Source organism: Arachis stenosperma, chromosome 8 (genome assembly GCF_014773155.1).
Source record: "Arachis stenosperma cultivar V10309 chromosome 8, arast.V10309.gnm1.PFL2, whole genome shotgun sequence".
NCBI classification, from domain to species: domain Eukaryota; kingdom Viridiplantae; phylum Streptophyta; class Magnoliopsida; order Fabales; family Fabaceae; genus Arachis; species Arachis stenosperma.
Window position 1 is genome coordinate 45,948,646 of NC_080384.1, and position 18,517 is coordinate 45,967,162.

The 18,517-nt window shown below is 32.9% G+C and overlaps 1 long non-coding RNA gene across 1 annotated transcript; it reads left to right on the forward strand.

Annotated features, from left to right (window-relative positions):
- The first annotated feature begins 12,735 nt into the window (after positions 1 to 12,735).
- LOC130943587 (uncharacterized) lies at positions 12,736 to 13,508 on the forward strand. Its single transcript, XR_009071855.1, has 3 exons — positions 12,736 to 13,068; positions 13,152 to 13,283; positions 13,358 to 13,508. It is a non-coding gene; the product is annotated as an uncharacterized LOC130943587 (long non-coding RNA).
- The last annotated feature ends 5,009 nt before the right edge of the window (positions 13,509 to 18,517 follow it).

Here is an 18,517-nt window from a genome sequence, read left to right on the forward strand (position 1 = left end):
TATGCCTGTCCTATGGCTAATGAGTCTCATCTGTTGGTTATCAAGCCAACCCGACAAGTTCGGCTCCTAAACCCTGGACTATCCCCTGACGCGCATCCCTAAAAGTCTATGCATAGCTTTTTCTCATATATATAAAATTGCTCAATGGGGGTATCCTTCCCAGGAATTTACACATGTTTGGTCACCCTTACGTCATAGAGTCAACAGAGTATCGAGTCCCAACTTGGAACACGTGGTGGCAAGCCACGGTACTTTACCTATGGACACTCGTTTCTCAGATAACATAAGTGCATAAGCCTCATTTCATTCATATACATTATATACATTCATAATCATTGATTATAGCCATAATATTACTTATATATCATATATTTGCACTTTCAAACATAGTTCATCATAACCCGGAACAAGTGGGGCGAACCATACCCTTGCATCTACCCAGAGAGCCTCTATACTAACCAACCTGGAGCAAGTGGGACAAAACTACAACCCTTACGTCTACCCAAAAGGTACGTTCTCATATGCCCAGGAGGAACAAAGGAGTGGATCCTAACCTCTCACGATCTCGCTGGGGGCAATTTTACAATACCAGGAGGAACGAAGAAGGGAATCCTCACCTTCCACAATCTCCTAGGGTCGCACTTCCAAGAAAGAGTGCTCAGATGAAATATTCATTCCCTTCTTTAATCAGTTTTATAATTTAAGAAGCATATATACATATATTTATGCCACCTATCTTCTCATACCTAATTCATCACTTTTCCAACCTTACTTCATCCCCAATATACCTCGTTTCCCCTTGCTTCATCTTATTACTAGGCCTATTACTAATATCTAGGGTTAAAAGAGTGAAAATAGAGGTTTAGAGGTTTAAAAATTATGTTTAAAGCACTAAAATCCCATTTGCTGAAAATAAGGGTCATGCGTACATGTGGGCTACACGTACGCAGCATGCCAAACAGAAACACCCATCCACGTCTGGAGAAATTTGCGTACGCATGCATTGCAGATCAGTCAAAAATGGTTAAGTCTGCAGAATTTCAGCTTTACATACCAAACTTTCGACGCGCATAACTTTTTCATTTCAAAATATTTTTCATTCGTTATTCAAACGGCGTAAATTTCATGAACCCAATTTTTATATGAAATAAGTTTAAAACAATTTCGGGGTCAGAAAGCCGAGTTATGACTCGTCAAAATTTGGCCAAAAATTAAATTTACACAAAAAATCTCCAACCTCTATTTTCATTAAAATCAAACCCAATGTGAACCCTCTAAACATATATACAGCAACACAACCTACCATTTCAGCCCCAAAAACCCCAAATTCTACCACAATCAAGCATGTCTCAATTTTTTGCATATATTTCCTTCCAACACTTTCACAATAACATCAAAATTATTAACCTTCATATATCCACAACTAACATTGTCATTTACCACCATCATAGTATAATCAAATCATAAAAATCATTGAATCTTTCAGGCATTATCTATTCAATATACCATGTTAACTATGCTACCAATCAATCTCCGAAATTCGTAATCCAGCTTATCCTATGGTCATCTAACCTAAGTTCTCACAAGACATTATATATTAAATACGAGAAACCTAAACCATACCTTGGCCGAATTCTCCCTAAACTCAAAAATACAAAAATTCAAGCTTCAAGATTCTCAATCAACTCTAATGATTCCAGCCACCTAGGGGTTTATTCCAAGAGCTCCAATTTCACCATTTTAAACTCCAATTTAACATAATTTCAATCTAATTCATACAATTTACTAAATTAGCACTAGAGTACATAAAATTGGACAAACCACAAAGATTTAGAGTTTCTTTACCTTACCCATTGATGATTGGAGTATAATCCAACAATTATCCAATGTAAAATTGCACATAAACCACCAAAATTATCAAAATCACTCAAAACTCAAACCAATTTCGTGGAGAGAGGGGACACAGAGAACTGGACGCAAATTACAGAGAGACTTACCACTTTATTTGGATAGAATTGAAGAAAATTCCGAGACGAACGCATGGCAGCAAACGACTCATCAATTGGAACTCCGAATCAAAAGTTACAAGGATTTAAAGTTGGAAATGGAATATGAGTTAGAATTCTCTTACTCTTCTCTCTTCTCACCGTCGATTCCCTTTTCACACATGAAAACAGAAGTGTTGTGGCTGCAAGGGGAAAAAAGGGGTTAAATAGGTTGTGCCTTGGGTCTAATATAAGTTCGGTTCAATCAGTTTAGTCTGTTAATTCAATTTTAGGCCAAAACCTTTAAAATTAATTTTAAAATTTGTATTTTAATTATCTCTGATCTATTAAACTATAAAATTTAATTTTTTAGTTTCTGTAAAAAATAATTAATTTATTGATTAATTATTTATTAATTTTACGGGTTTTAAATCGACATGTCGGGTGTTGGGACTTTTGGGCCTAAGAAGACGGTAACTCGGGTTTTGGAGCCGACTTATCCGTGGGCCGTTGGGTCCATAACATTCATGAAGCTGAAACGACTGGGATAATGATGAATTGATGATGAAAATGACAGAGTGACATGTTGACGTTTGAGGGTTCCAAAGAAATTAAAGGAAAGGAAGAAGGATGTGGGGTTCTCCATGTAGATCAGTAATATGGGTAGACTCACGTGACAGTTATGTGATCATTGAAGAGGTGAATAATCAAGCTGATCCCGTAAGATATGAGTGATGAAGCACGGTGTGTTATGCGACCCAGGCAGCCCAATTCAAATGTGAAGACTTTGCATAGAAATCTTCTCTGGACCACTAAGTTTTGTTCCAAGGAGGTTAGAGAGAGGGGAATAACAATTGGACCAAAAAAAAGGTAAATCAAATGATAAGAGAGTGAGAAACACAGGCACAGAACACTAGTGATGATGATGACAAGTTGTACGAAGAAGGTGGAGGTGACCACAAAAACTAAATCTGGAGATGAAGTTGAGAAAAGTGTAAAAGGGGTTGAATCGTTATTGAAATCTTTTAATCAGAAAAATAAATTTAAAAAGTTTATCAAGTCTTCGATTTATATATATGCAGCAGAAATATGTCAATTTGTTCAAGTTACCAGCTTCTTTTAAGTTTGTTGAAACTAAAACTTGAGATATAGATATATTTAAAATATATCTTCTGAGATCTATTTACAAATTTTAGATAGACCTTTAAAATGGTTTTTAAAAAATTTCAGATCCTCTCGGTATAAAAATTACTTATCAGTACTAAATAAATCATTGAACAATAAATAAATATAAATGTAAGAGATAAGAGTTCAAAGAGAAAGTATACAGATCAGACTATATATATTAGAATAAGTGTACAAAGTCACAATGACATTATTTGTACACAACATTAGCTTTGAATTCAATGTATCTATAGACTCGGTGTTTGGAGGCAAATTGAGGGTTTCACCTTCACATTGTTATTACTTTGATTGAAGTGCCGGAGAGAAGAAAACTTTAAAGACCAATGAGGTTTTTTCTTTGCAGGAGTGCTTTTACCATTTGTCTTCATTTTCTTCTTCCTCTTTGAGATTTCAGGACGTAACTTTTCTTGCCATTTCTCATTTGGTATGGTGTCTTTCTTTGTCATTTTCTTCCCTTTTTTCATTTGGCAAGGTCTTCTACAAGAACTAGCATCAATATTACTCAAAATTTCAAAACTATTTGCAGTATATCGGTGCATAAAATAAGTCTTCTAGTAAATAAATTAATAAATGTGAATAACTTGAAACAAGTGTTTTTTTTTTTGGATAGTATGTATAGCATTGATTCTAGTAATTCTATTCAAAGTTTGGTTTCTCTCAATCGAGCTTTTTAAAGTTATGAATTATAGACATATGTAGATCTTTTCAACCATTCAATTGGTCCACTTCTTTCGTCAAAACTTCTTCCTATCGAATCAACATATTAACATGATCACGAAGGGTATCGTCATCAAAATAGATATAAGACTATAACATAAATTTGTGAACTAGGCAATTTATATTTCTAAGTTTTATATTTCTTTTATCTCTTATTACTACCATAAAAAAGATTTTTAGCGACAAACTTTTAGCGGCAATAAATTATTGTCACGATTTCTCTTTTTAAAACTATTATTTAGTGGCAATTATATATTATATATTTACCATTAATACTATAAATTCTAATGGCCATTTCAGCTATTGCCACTAAAAGAAAGCTAAAATTTAAAAAATAACAAAAAAATAAAAGGACCTAAACTCAAAAACATGACTCTCTGCCTCGTCACTCTCCTCACATAAAACCACTCTCAGTGCCTTATTCTCAATGAGAAGTGAGAATCGCACACCAATCTTCTCTTTCTTCTTCTCGATTTCGCTCTCGCTCTCGCTCTCCATCATTCCAGGTTTTTCATCGCTCAAATCTCTTTCCAATTTTCATCTCAATCTTAATTGCGCTCTAAATCCTTTTTCTCGGACAAGGTTGTGCTGATTTCGATTGAACTCAATCGCGCTCTAGTAATCAGATATGAATTAATTCTCTCTCAATTCTAATTTTTGTACTCCCAATTTGTGTTCTATTGCATCCTTTTCCCATATCTCTTATCAATTTTTAGTTTTATCTGAGTTAATTTTTCTCCCACATTGGATTCCGCTTTTCTTAGTTCCGATTCCTATCGCATGCACTTATTGCAGGTTGAACTCGTAATTCATTGATTTAGAATCAAAGTTTCGAGTGTTTTCTTCGCCCAGTGACGTTATCGGTTTCAGATTTTGGTAATTTGATTTTTTTTTGCGATATCATTTTTCCATTCGATATTTCAAATTTCTTTAAAATTCATCACAGTCCTGGTATCCACCCTGTAATTTCCTCCACCCAGCAGGTCTCACAATAGTCACCGTCGCTCTGGATCTGGTTCCCATAACAAAACACAGGTTTCTGATAATGAAAGTTCTGATAGCAATAATGGCTTGACCACAGGGGCTATTATAGGCATTACTACAGGTTCAATATTGGTGGCTGTTATTTTGATACTTGCTCTTTTCTTCTGTGTCCGAAAGCAAAAAGGGAAGGAAAAGGTTACAAGAACTTCTAGTGGGAGCCTTCCTCATGGAACTACTAATGGTGAATTCTTTTCTATACCTCTTTGTTTCCAAATACATTTTCTAATCATGTAATTTGCTTTCTTTGTTGAACCTAATCTAATAAAGTATGCTTAAATCTGGCCCAATCTTTGTTCAATATTAATATTTAGAGGCAATGAAGTCGCAGCTAAATAGTAGAAGTGATTAGAAGGCCAGCGTGAGGGAATCATTTCAAGGGAAATCATTTCTTAAATTTTAACAAAAAAAATTACTAAATCTGAAATCGATCAACCTATCAAAATTAGGATATATTATTCCTAAATTCAGTAAATAGTTTATTCAAAGAAATTTCACAATGTCAAAAAACTCAAATAAATATTTTTATTAGTTATTTTGCAATAATCAATCTGTTTCAAATAAGTCTTTTTTCCCCTTGAGTTGCAGAGGAAGGGAGCTGGTTCCACATAAGAGAAACCTCGTTGATTTTGCATGCTACCAATCTCAAGATCACCTCAAGGTACGTTTATTTCTCCAATCTTCACATACACCGAGCATGATTGTTAAATAACATTTTTATATGTGTTGAATTAGTTATTTGTATCATGTACCAAATAAGAATAAGCTTAATAATTAATATTTTTTTATTTAACTATTATTATTCTTAAATGGACTTATTAGAGAAAACTATAGAGCTTTTGCTAACGACGGTCTTTTTGCTAACAAAATTAAAAGTGGAAGGATTTTAAAATAAATAAATAAATGAATGTACCTATCCTTAGAAGTTTTAAATATATATTTTTTCATTATAACACTTTTACTTTTAATATTTGTTTGCAAAATCCTAATAAAGTAATATGGACATCAGTTAATATTTGAACATAAAAGTCTGCATTTGGAATAAATATTAAGGTCTTACCTATTCATTTGGTTTAATTATTCTGTTGGTCCCTATAGTTTTGTCAATTTTTCAATTAGGTCTCTACACTTTTTTTCCTTTTAATTGGGTCCCTGCACCTATTTTTTTTTTTCAATTAGGTCCTTACCGTGACCAAACAGTTAGATTTAACGAAATATTCCGTTCCTAATTTAAAGATTCGATAACTTTATGTGAAATTCCTAATTCTCTTTCACTCACATTTATCTGAAATACCATTTTACCCTCCCACACTTAGCAACTGTTCGTTCTCTCTCTTCTCCCAAACTCAGAGAAGAAACCCGTTCACATTCACTGCTTGCCAACTCGCTCTGCTGCCAAGTTCAACTCCACCGAAATATTGCTGGAGGGTTTCGTGTCTCCGGCAGCACTGCCGTCGTCGTAGGCGTTGCTTCTACCTCTAGGTAAGACAACGCTCAACCTTTGAGTCGTTGAAGGGTTTTTGTATTTTTCTCCTGGGAAAATTTGTCATATTGTTTATAAGAGCTTCCTTTTTCTTTCTGAAACTGTTTGAAGAGGGATTTATGGCATTATTTTTTTTGGTATGCAGTTATGGGTGATTCGGATTTCAGTATCAAAATCCATCATGGTGGCAAATTTGTTGACAGTGGACAACGAGTAGAGTATTTAGGAGGAATGGTTGTGGAGGATTTGCATTTTGAGGTTGATGAATGGTCATTGCAAGAGATTGTCAGTCAGCTAAAGCAACAAGGGTATAAGGGTTTCGCCAGGATCTGGTACAAGGAACCTGGGATGGATTTGAAGTCAGGTCTTAGAGAGTTGAAGTCGGATGGGGATGCGATGAAAATGGCTAGGTCACTGGTGTCAAGTTCCTGCAAACATTGCGAGGTATATGTTGTCAATGGAGCCAGGAAAAGTAACGGGATTGAAATCACTTCAACTGATGCTGATTATGTGCCAGAGGGAGGTGAAGACAGTGCTGATGATGATGGGTTGCTGCTAGAGGTTGAAGTGGATGCTGAGTCAGAGCCTTCTACTGAAGAAGAGGTATTTGATGACAGTGCTGATGATGGTGACCATGAGGATCACTTTGGGTTTGAGGTGGAGGATAATGATCCACAATCAAATACATTTGAGGGATTTATGGGCCCACTAAATTATGAGAGAACTGCAGCAGCTGGAATAGCTGAAGGTGATGAAGGTTTAAGGGAGGGTGATGAGCAGGTTGGGGGCATATCTGATGGATATGAGACTGATGACATAGACAGTTATGAAGGGGACACAGATGATATGATAAAAAAGAAGAGGTTTCCTAAATACAATGAGGCAGAGATGAACAGAGAGTATGAATTTCAGGTGGGGCTAGAATTTAAATCACTTAGTCAATTCAAAGAGGCTGTTAAGGAGCATGCCCTATTGAATGGTAGGGACATTAGGTTTCAAAAAAATGATAAGGTGAGGTGTAGAGTTGTTTGCAAAGGAAGAAAGGGAAAGTGCAAGTGGGTTTGTTTTGCGAGTAAGGTCGGGGGTTCTGACTGTTTCCGGATCAAGACTTTAAATGGAAAGCATACATGTGGAAGAATTTATAGTGGAAGACTTGCATCAAGCAGTTGGATCTCAAAGAAGATTGCAAACAACATCAGTAGAGGGGAGGAGATGAAGCTTGCAACAGTTATTCAGACTATCCAAGACAAATACATGGCCAATATCAGTGTTGGTAAGGCTTACTGGGCAAGGAGGAAGGCAAGAGAAGAGGTACATGGGCGGGCAATCCAACAGTATGCTAAACTAAAGGATTACTGTGCAGAGATACTTAGGGCAAATCCAGGATCTAGTCTTAGCATATTGGTTGATAGGCCTTCTATTACGCACCAGCCCCGATTTATGAGAATGTACATGTGCCTTGATGCAGTCAAGAAAGGCTTCTTGGCGGGGTGTAGACCTATTATTGGTGTGGATGGATGTCACTTGAAGGGCGACCATGGACAGCAGCTGCTAGTTGCTGTTGGCAGAGATCCAAATGACAATTACTTTCCCATTGCCGTAGCTGCAGTAGAGGCAGAGACTAAGGACAGTTGGGGGTGGTTCTTGGAGTTGCTGTTAAATGACATTGGAGAATCAAAAAAGTGGGTTTTTATGAGTGACCAACAAAAGGTATCACCTAATTTTTATGCAACATATTTGATTTGAATATAAATATGCTATGTATATGATGTATATGATGATATATGAAACTAGAGATTTGTGAATATGAATCTGATATGTATGTGATCATATATGCAATTGATGGATTTGTAAATATAAATCTGAAATGTATATGAGCATATATATAATGGCTAAGCTTGTGAACATAAATCTGCCATGTTAGTGATGCTATGTTTAGATGCAATGGCTAAGCTTTTGAACATTAATCTTCAAAATATGATATGTTTAAAGTTAGTGAACATTAATCTGCTATGTTTAGATGCTATATTAATCTGTTACATGGGTATATTGTCTTCTGCACTGAAATAATAAATCAGGGGCTGATGCATATCTTTCAAGAGGCATTGCCAACACTGGAGCATAGGCTTTGTTTGAGGCATTTATATGCCAACTGTAAAAAAGCATATGGGGGTGGTACTGTACTAAGGGACCTTATTCTGTCTATTGCCAAAGCTACCTATGTGGAAGAGTGGGAAAGAAAGATGAATCAACTAAAGGAGATCAACAGAGACTGTTATGACAAGTTGTTTGCTTTGGATCCAAAATTGTGGACAAAGAGTCACTTCACATTTCTGGCCAAGAGTGACATGCTGATGAACAACATCTCTGAAGCATTCAACGGAAGAATCCTAGAGGCAAGAGACAAGCCAATTCTGACGATGTTTGAATGGATTAGGTGCTACTTGATGACAAGGTTTGTAGAGAAAAAGAAGAAGGCAGAGAGGTTTGAGGGCTCTGTTTTGCCAAAACCCAAGAAACGGCTAGATATCATCGCGGTTAGAGCTATGGAGTGGCAAGCTAAATGGACCGGAGACCTGAAGTTTGAAGTCCACCATAAGAACAGGATGATCATGGAAAGGTATGTGGTAGATTTGATGGCTGGAATGTGTAGTTGTAGGTTCTGGGGTTTGTGTGGTATGCCATGTTCCCATGCTTGCTGTGCTATCTTTGAGAAGGGTGACAACCCAGAAGATTATTGTAGTAACTATTACAGCAAGGCAGCATACCTTGCTACATATGGGCAGTCAATATCACCAATCAATGGAGAAAATATGTGGCCAAAGATACAATGCGATACCATCATCCCTCCAATTTTCAGAATAAAACCAGGAAGGCCAAGGATGGTTAGGATAAGGGAACCCGATGAAAACAGAACACAAACAAAATATAGAAGAACTGGAACATCTGTTACCTGCAGTAATTGTGGCCAATACGGACACAATAGGAGACTATGTCGAAACCCTATAGTGACAGGTATTGGTTGCCAATTTATTTTGTTCATATGTTGAGGAACTATTATTAACTATAATTTCATTTTGTAGCTCCTGAAGGCACACAAGGATCTGATGCTGCAACTGGAACTGGTGGAGTTGGTTCTGCTGCTAATGAACCTGCTGCTGCTGTTGAAGCAAATGGATCTGCAGCTGCTCCTACTGCTAGATCCAAGATGGTTAAAGGGAGAGGCAGAGGAAGAGCAGCAGTAGGGATGACCAGAAGAAGGGGTAGAGGGAGGGCTACAACACACACCCCTGTACCACCCTCACAGCCTCCACACACCACTATACCACCCTCACAGCCTACAAACACCCCTGTACCCCCATCCCAGCCACCACACACCCCTGTACCACCCTCACATCATACAGACACCCCTGCACCCCTATCCCAGCCACCACACACCTCTGCACAACCCTCACAGCCTTCACACACCCCTGCACCACCCTCACAGCCTCCACACACTCCTGCACCACCATCACAGCCTCCACAAACCCCTGCACCTTCACTGCCCACCACCTTACCCACACCAGCATCACTGCCCACCACCTTGCCTACACCTGCATCACTGCCCACTGCACCAGCATCGCAACCTTTGCCCAAGTTCAAAATCTTTGGTGTGAGAAGAAGTGGAAGACTCAAGATTGGAGTTAGGAAGCCAACAAATCAGCCGCCTGAACATGTTGACCTCACACTTGATTGAGGCTGAAGAGAGTTTAGGATTTTTTTTTTATATCTTTTGTGTAATGTAGCATTTGTGTTCACCTGTGACTCTGCTTTTTTTATGGTTTTGACCACTATTATTATGTGTTGTGGACCACTTTTGTTATGTGGGTAGAAAAATGTTATGAGTGGGTGTCACATTTATTTTGTGGCTATCTAGGTGTCCTACATTATATAATGTAAAAAATAATGATATCTATTATAATTCAATGCATCTTTTGTTTTACCAACTTTTTTCACAGTATCATACTTGTATGCATATTAAATGGCAAATGAACAACTTTCATTTAGAGAAATTAAACAACAATTCATATAACTTCATTGTACTCAACATAAACAGTACATGCTTTCTACATTATCATAACAGCCATGCTTTCTACATCTTTACATATAACACTGCAACAATTAAAACACCTAATATCAAAACCAGCATAACTAGCATCTTGTATTGCTTTTTCATACTATCTTCCATCTTAGCAAATTGCTCTTCCACTGAACTCAGCTCAGCACATAACCTTTCTACACAAGCATCTACTTCTCCAACCTCTGCAATTAATCTCTCTAGATCCACACTTATTCTGTCTATCTTCCTTTCTTGTGCCTCCAATTCTCTAACCCTTTCAAGTACTTGCTGTGAACTGTTTACTCCATCTTCTCCAGATAACTTTTTTTCTTTCCCATCAACCCACTCAAAAAATTTGCATCTCCTATTAGGGCAAGAAATGAATCTTCTGCTTGAATTTTTTGATGTACTTGAACTACGAAGAATCATACTGTCTCCACAAAAACACTGAACCCTCCTTTCCTTTTGCTTCAGCTATCCACTATTCTCATCTTCTTCATCATCAATCCACTCGAAGAAGTTGCATTTTGGCTTTCTTCCACAATCAACATACCTTCTTCCATGGCTTGCTACTACCGAAGAAGACATCACAGCAACTGCCTCACCACAAAAACAAAGATGTCTCTTCTTCACGAAAGTTCTGGAACTACAGACTCCTGAAGATAACTGACTCTGATCCATGAGTATTGACATAGTAAGAGTAAGAGTTGCAAATGGAGGAGGAGAAGTTTGAGGAAGAGGCGATTAGAAGAGAGATAGAACTCAGAACCCTACTGAGTATCGTTCATTTGTAAGGGACAAGTGAGGGTCATAATGGTCAAATCACACATTCTTAACGTTTTTTGTAACGTTTACCGTCAGTAGGGACCTAATTGAAAAAAAAATTAGGTGCAGAGACCCAATTAAAAGAAAAAAAAGTGTAGGGACCTAATTGAAAAATTCGTGAAACTATAGGGACCAATAGAGTAATTAAACCTATTCATTTTATTGGAAGCCTTAACCAATGTCTTTTGAAATTTGTTTGATTAGTATAATTATCTCAAGATATACTAAGACATAAAGATCAGATGATGAAAATAGAAAATATAAACAAATCTAGGTAATTAATTCTTATATTGACTACTTATCACTCTACTATTGATTTTAAACATAGATTTTCAGACAAGATATACTATGATGAGTTCAATATATTTGTATTGCAGATTTCAGATGTTATGTGTGATGCTGGTAAGTCTTGTGGTGTGGAGTCAGTTTGTTTGTATGGTGGAACCTCCAAAGGGCCACAAATCTCATCACTGAAATCTGACATCGTAAGTTAACTTCATTAATAATGCTATTATATTTTTTGAGTTTGAATTTTATTTGGTTTGGACTGAATTGACTGATATTACTACTGAATTACGGAGATATATTGCTCATTTGTGTATAATTGATGCTGATTTTGTGAATGAATGTTGAAAGAATGCTTGGTCGTGTTATTTGAGTTGTTTGATGTATTTGCACGCCTAGAGTTCGATAATATGTCTCAACGAGTTCTTAATGAAATTTTGGTTCAATTCTTGGAAATCAATGCTTGCTTTCACATTGTTATTGTTATTATGCATTGATGTGAATGTGAATATCTCTAATTCACCAAAAAGTTTGAACTTTGAATGATTGAGGTCCTTTGACCAATAATACAAGATTAATGTACTTGGTCCTATTTAATCCAATTGTGTCAATCTTGCATATCTTGTTAAAATTTTGAATCAATAGTTTCACCTTGACTATCCTAATTTTATTTATTTATCTTTTTAAGATGAATCCTTCAATTCATTCACATAGATTATTATAAAATCTTAGCAGCCTTGACTCTAATATGTACAAAGATAACAAAATTATTGTTATTACCTTATCACAAATTTCATTGTTCCGAATTTCAAGATTTCATCCTTTCATTCCTTCCATCGTTCCAAATTTCAAACAATATTTTAATTGAAGTCACTATAGTTTTTAATTGGAGCACATTCATGCGTTCAATATAGGTGACTGTAATGAAGCTCAAGGTTGACCTTGAATGCCACAAATGCTACAAGAAGGTCAAGAAGGTTCTCGCTAAGTTCCCTCGTCAGTTCTCTTCTCTCTTTTCTTTCTTAACAATTTCAATCTCATTTATTTTTCTGCATCAAATTGAGTTTATTTTATTTCCTATCATTTTGTGAACAAGAGAAATTCGAGACGAGAAATTCGACGAGAAGCAAAATGTCGTGACCATCACGGTGGTGTGCTGCACCCCGAGAAGATCCTTTGTGCATTTTTAATTTGGACTAATTGGCTACCCTGCATTTTTAATGTCAATCATGAGGGAACTTTTGTGCAACTGTAACGTGCCTGCTAAGTCACAGGTTTGAATCCTAGAAATAACCTTTTTGCTTGTGGAGATGTCTTCATATATCTACTAGCTGCAAACCCAGCAGTTGGGAGCCTTATGAATTGGATCCAACCTTTTTTCTTGAAGTCATCGTCTGTGAGCCTATGCTGAGATTTCATTTATACAACATTTTAAACATCATCACAAGGTACCTATCTTGAACGTTTAGCTGTCTTGTGACTTGTTTTATTTATACAACATTTTAAACCTATTTGACATCTCCATGTTTAGGAAAACACAAGTCCAGAAAAATAGCAGTTGCACTTGGAGTTAGTCTTAGTTGTGCTTCTCTCATGGTTTTGCTCTTTGAGATCTTTTGGTATAGACATAAACGACAGCACCAGGCCATCCTGTTTATTGGTGGTAGGTAGCACAACATAACAGTTCTTAGATTATGTATGGAGGAATAGTTAATTATGATTTTTGCTCTGCTGCAGAATATAAGGAAGAGGGAATTGTCAGCTTGGAAAATCTCAAGACTTTCACGTTCAGAGAGCTCCAACAGGCAACAGATAGTTTCAGTTCCAAGAACATACTTGGGGCTGGAGGTTTTGGCAATGTTTATAGGGGAACAGATATCTTTTTAAACATACCAGTAAAAAAAGTTTTTTTTTTCAATAAATCATGATCAACCAAGAAAATGACCCACAAAGAATATCAAAATTCTACTCATCAAAAAGAGATTATTTATAGTAAAAACGAATTGACTCTTTTAGAAAGGTGATTACTCACTATTTTTTATAATAGGAATAAGAAATATCCTTTAAAAACCTGAAAAAAAAAATTGAACTCATGAATCTAAGTCATGAAAGAAATTCAATAAAATTAAAAAATTTTCTGAAAATTTGCACAGTGATACAAATTGTAAAAAATGGTTAAAATATACTTTGAATGTAAACGTGATTTGAGTTTGATTTTTTTATCTAACAATGATAAAATTTCAAAGGCAAAGATACTGGATTTTAAAATTTTTTTGGTACACTAATTTGATAATTCAGCGACGAAAAAATAAAAACAAGGATAATAATTAGGTTAAATTTAATGAAAATTTATATAGAGTGAATCAATCTATATATTTTTAATATGAATTAATTAATAAGGATAAGAAATATCTTTTAAAAATTTAGAAAAAAAAAATCGAACTCATGAATGTAAGCCGATGCAAAAAATTCAATAAGGTTAGAGTACCTTGTGAAAATTCGCACAATGATGCAAATCATAATAAATGACTAAAATATATTTTGACTGTAAACATGATTTTATGAGTTTAATTTTTTTTTACTCAGTTATGATGAAATTTTAGAGGCAAAAATGATAAATTTTAAAACTCTTTTGGTACACTATCAGTGGCGAAAAAACAAAAACAAGAATAGTGATTAGATTAGATTCAATGAAAGTTTATATGGAGTGAATCAATTAATATAGTTTTTTATATATAAATCAATTAACAAGGATAAAAAAATATCCTTAAAAAATCCAAAAAGAAAAAAAAAATCAAACTCATAAATCTAAGCTACGAAAAGAATTCAATAAAATTAAAGCACCTTGTGAAATTCGCACAAAAATGCATACCGTAAAAAATGGCTAAGATATATTTTGACTATAAATATATTTGAGATTGATTTTTTTTACCCAGCGTAGCAATCATAAATATTAGTTAAAAAAATGGTAAATTTTAAAACCTTTATGAAAATAAGAATAATAATTAGATCAGATTCAATAAAAATTTATATGGAGTGAATTAATTAATATATTTTTTTATATGAATGAATCAATAAGGACAAGAAATATTCTTTAAAATTCCAGAAAGAAAAAAATTGAACTCATAAATTTAAACAAGGAAATAAATTCAATAAAATTAAAATAACTTGTAAAAGTTTGCACAATGATACAAATCATAAGAAATAGTTTGACTGTAACTTGAGTTTGATTTTTTTTTTCAACAAATCAATGATGATGAAATTTTAGAGGCAAAAATAGTGGGTTTTAAATTGGCACACTGATTTGATAATTCAGCGAAAAAAAAAAACAAAAATAAAGATAATAATTAAGATAGATTCAATGAAAATTTATATGGAGTGAAGCAATTAATATATATTTGGAAAAATTAGTGCCAAGGACCATTAAGAGATTTAATTAACAAAAGGGAACAATTATATCAAAATTATTAAGAAGGACCAAATAGATATTATATTAAAAAACGATCAACAAATAAGATTTGAAATGATAAAATTATCTTATAATTTTTTTCTTCTCTATCAATTATTAGCTCCATATTTTTTCCTCTTCCATTATTGCCGTTATGCTTGCTCTTCCTCTTTCTCCACATATTTTCTTCTTTGTTTTTATCGGCTTTATCTTCTTTTGCGCCTAAGTATAGTATTAATTTACCATGCTTAGGCGCACAACAAGATGATGCCTACAGAAACAAGGAAAAAAATATGTCAAGAAAGAGAAAGAGGAAGCATATCGACGATAGAGATAATTGAGGAGGAGAAAATACGGAGCAAGCAATTGAAAGAGAAGAAAATAATAAGATAATTTTTCATTTCAAATCTTATTTATTGATAATTCGTTAATATAATATCTATTTGATCTTTCTTAACAATTTTAATATAATTGGTCCTTTTTGTTAATTAAAAATCTTAAGGGTCTTTAGCATAAATTTTTTCTATCAATTAATTAATAAGGGTAAGTAATATCATTTAAGAAGCTAGAAAAAAAGAAAACTATCGAACTCATGAATTTAAGCCAGAAAACAAGTTCAAAACGATTAAATGATAAAATTTTAGAGAAAAAAATGGTAGATTTTAAAATTTTTTTGGTACACAAATTTGATAATTCAACAGCAAAAAAATAAAATTAAGAATAGTGATTAGATTAGATTCGATAAAAACATATATTGAGTAAATCAATTAATATATTTTTTATATGAATCAATTAATAAGGATAAGAAATATCTTTTAAATATCCAGAAAAAAAATCAAACTCATGACTCTAAGTCATGAAAGAAATTCAATAAGATTAAAATATCTTGCGAAAATTCGCATAATGAAGTAAATAGTAAGAAATTGCTAAGATATATTTTGATTGTAACCATTATTTTTTAGTTTGATTTTTTTACCTAACAGTGATGAAATTTTAGAGGCGAAAATTGTAGGTTTTAAAACCCTTTTGGCACATTAATTTAATAATTCAGCAGTGAAAAAACAAAAACAGAAATAGTGATTAGGTTAGATTTAATGAAAATTTATATGGAGTGCATCAATTTATATATCTTTAATATAAATCAATTAATAAGGATAAAAAATATTCTTTAAAAATTTAGAAAAAAAAAATCAAACTCATGAATCTAAACCATAAAAAGAAGTCAATAATATTAGAGTATCTTGTAAAAATTCGCCGAACGATGCAAATCATAACAAATGAATAACATATTTTGATTGTAACGAGATTTGATGAGTTTGATTTATTTTTTTTGATCCAGTAATAATGAAATTTTAGAGGCAAAAATGTTAAATTTTAAAATTCTTTTGATATACTAATTTGATAATTCAGTGGTGAAAAACAAAATCAAGAATAGTGATCAGGTTAGATTCAATGAAAATGTATATGGAGCAAATTAATTAATATATTTTTTATATAAATCAATGAATAAGGATAAAAAAATATCTTTGAAAAATCCAAAAAGAAAAAAAAATCAAACTCTTGAATTTAAGTCATGAAAAAAAATTCAATAAAATTAAAGTATCTTATAAAAGTTCGCACAACGATGCAAATTGTAACAAATGACTAAGATATATTTTTATTGTAAACGTAATTTGAGTTTGATTTTTTTTCAACCAATGATGATAAAATTTTAGAGAAAAAAATGGTGGATTTTAAAACTCTTCTGGCACACTGATTTGATAATTCTGCAGCGAAAAATAAAAACAAAGTTAGTGATTAAGATAGATTCAATAAAAATTTATATGGAGTGAAGCAATTAATATATGTTTGGATAAATTAGTGCCAAGTACCATTAAGAGACTTTAATTAACAAAAAGGAATAATTATATCAAAATTATTAAGAAGGACCAAATAGATATTATATTAAAAAGATCAACAAATAAGATTTGAAATGATAAAATTATTCTATTATTATCTTTTTCTCTCCCAATTGTTAACTCTGTATTTTCTCCTCCTCCATTATATCTATTGATGTTATGCTTGCTCTTCCTCTTTCTCAATATATCTTCTTCTTTGTTTTTATCTGCTTCATCTTTTTGTGCGCCTAAGTATGGTATCAATTTACTATACTTAGGCGCACAACAAGATAACGTCGATAGAAATAAGAAAAAAAATATGTCGAGAAAGAGAAAGAAGAAGCATATCGGCGATGGAGATAATTGAAGAGGAGAAAATACGGAGCAAAAAGTTGAAAGAAAAGAAGATAATAATAAAATAATTTTGTCATTTCAAATCTTATTTATTAGTCTTTTGTTAATGTAAAATTTATTTGATCTTTCTTAACAATTTTAATATAATTGGTCCTTTTTGTTAATTAAAATTCTTAATGGTCTTTAGCACAAAGTTTTTCTATATTTTTTATATGAATCAATTAAAAAGGTAAGTAATATCCTTCAAAGAAGCTAGAAAGAAAAAAAATATCGAACTCATGAATTTAAGCCATAAAACAAATTTAAAAAGATTAAAGTGATAAAAATTTAGAGGTAAAAGTGGTAGATTTTAAAACTCTTTTTGTACATAATGATTAGATTAGATTCAATGAAAACATATATTGAGTGAATCAATTAATATATATTTTTTTGTATGAATCAATTAACAAGGATAATAAATATCCTTTAAATTTCTAGAAAAGAAAAAAAAATGGAATTCAGGAATCAAAGCCATGAAAGAAATTCAATAAAATTAAAGTATTTTGTGAAATTTCGCACAACAATACAAATCGTAAGAAATGGCTAAGATGTATTTTGATTGTAACCATTATTTTTGAGTTTGATGTTTTTTATCCAACAGTAATAAATTTTTAGAGACAAAAATGATAGGTTTTAAAACTCTTTTGGCACACTGATTTGATAATTCAGCCGCAGAAAAAAAAACAGGAATAGTGATTAGATTAGATTCAATAAAAATTTAGATGGAGTGAATCAATTTATATATTTTTAATATGAATCAATTAATAAGGATAAGAAATATCCTTTAAAAATTCAAAAAGAAAAAAAATCGAACTCATAAATCTAAGCCATAAAAAAAATTCAATAATTTTAGAGTACCTTGTAAAAATTCGCACTACGATGCAAATCATAACAAATGGCTAAGATATATTTTGACAAATGACTAAGATATATTTTGATTGTAATATGATTTGATGAGTTTGATTTTTTTTTTTTGATCCAACAGTGATAAAATTTTAGAGGCGAAAATATTAAATTTTAAAACTCCTTCGGTACACTGATTTAATAATTCAGTAGAAAAAAACAAAATCAGAGATAATAATTAAGTTAGATTCAATGAAAGTTTATATGGAGTGAATCAATTAATATATTTTTTTTATATAAATCAATGAATAAGGATAAAAAATATATCCTTCAAAA